Here is a 1487-nt window from a genome sequence, read left to right as displayed (position 1 = left end):
TAACTGTCTATAAATGACAAAAAGACTTTAAAATGGCCATGGTTAAAGGTTCAGTGAGAGTTCACTGGATAAGAAAACATAGTTATTTCTGTGGCATATGATAATTTAGGATAATAATTGGACAATGAGAATATTGACAAATTTCTAGAAACTTTAAACAATTTCTGGAATACCTATATGAATAACATACTATATTTATTCACATATAACCTAAGAAAGCTCATCATCACTTTTTTTCTTTTTTTAGGTAAGGCAACTTTTGGTTGACCTCATAGATTGCAAGGATCTTGTCAGCTTACAATCTCTACAGCACCTGGTCTTCCTATGTGGTCTCCCATCCAAGTACTAACCAGGCCCGACCCTGCTTAGCTTCCGAGATCAGCCGGGATTGGGCTTGTTCAGGGTAGCATGGCCATAGACTCATCATCACTTCTTACTTGACTCATCATCACTTCTTACTTGACAATGCCTCCCACATAATTTAACATACCCAATAAACCTGATTAGCTTAATATCTTTCATTTACACAGTGAGAGACAAATCTTTTGAGATTTTCCAGGGACCCCCTGGGAAATTTCAAAGTTACTTTGAGGTCAGAAAGACTCCATTTAGAATTTGATTTGAGGAAGTTGCCAAAATGTCAAAAAGTTTGAACATCTGATTAAATAGAACCTCAAATCGTCATTAAATAATACTTAATTATCTATTTAAAGTGACAATAGAAGATTTTAAAGGCAAATATAGATGGTTACATGGTAACCGTTGTGAACAAAACTTAGCTCTTTTACTATTGGGAAGACTGGGTTTTCTTAAGTAATCAAAGACTTGATAAAGAAAATATGAAGCACAGTAAATTATTTTACTAAGACACACAATGTTTACTTTCCAGGTAGATTACCCAAAAGGTTAAAAAAAAAAAAAAGAAAAGGACGTCTTTCACAATGTCTTATCAAGAACAGACCAATAGTCCAAGAAAAAACTTTGTTCTTTTAACAGAGAGAAAACCAAATTCTAATTTTGCACCAGTGTACTTTTGATATTAAAATTCATTCTTTGGCAACCACTGGCTTATTCTCTTCATTAGTGGGTCTGTTTCTGTTGTTTATTCATTTATTTTGTTTCGGATTTTTCTAGATTCCACATATAAAGGAGATCATAAGGTATTTGTCTTTCTCTGTCTGATTTATTTCTCTTAGCATAATGCCCTCTAGGTCCATCCATGTTGTCACAAATGACAAAAATTTTTATGGTTGAAAATATACATATATATATACAATGTATATATACACATACACTGTTTTCTATGGTGGCTACACTAATTTACAAACCTACCAACAGTGTACAAGTTTCCTTTTTCTCCACACTTTCATCAGCACTTATTATTTATTGATTTATTAATGACAGTCATTCTGACAGGTGTGAAATGATATTTCATTGTGATTTTAATTTGCATTTCTCTGATGATTACTGATGTCGAGCATCTTTTC

The 1487-nt window shown here is 32.8% G+C and overlaps 1 pseudogene; it reads right to left on the bottom strand.

The window, feature by feature from the left end:
* Window positions 1-301: 301 nt before the first annotated feature.
* Window positions 302-420, bottom strand: LOC112482822 (annotated as a pseudogene).
* Window positions 421-1487: the final 1067 nt, after the last annotated feature.

The sequence above is a fragment of the Pteropus alecto genome, unplaced genomic scaffold (genome assembly GCF_000325575.1).
Source record: "Pteropus alecto unplaced genomic scaffold, ASM32557v1 scaffold155, whole genome shotgun sequence".
In the NCBI taxonomy this organism is placed as follows: domain Eukaryota; kingdom Metazoa; phylum Chordata; class Mammalia; order Chiroptera; family Pteropodidae; genus Pteropus; species Pteropus alecto.
This window is presented reverse-complemented; position numbering and strand designations above follow the sequence as displayed.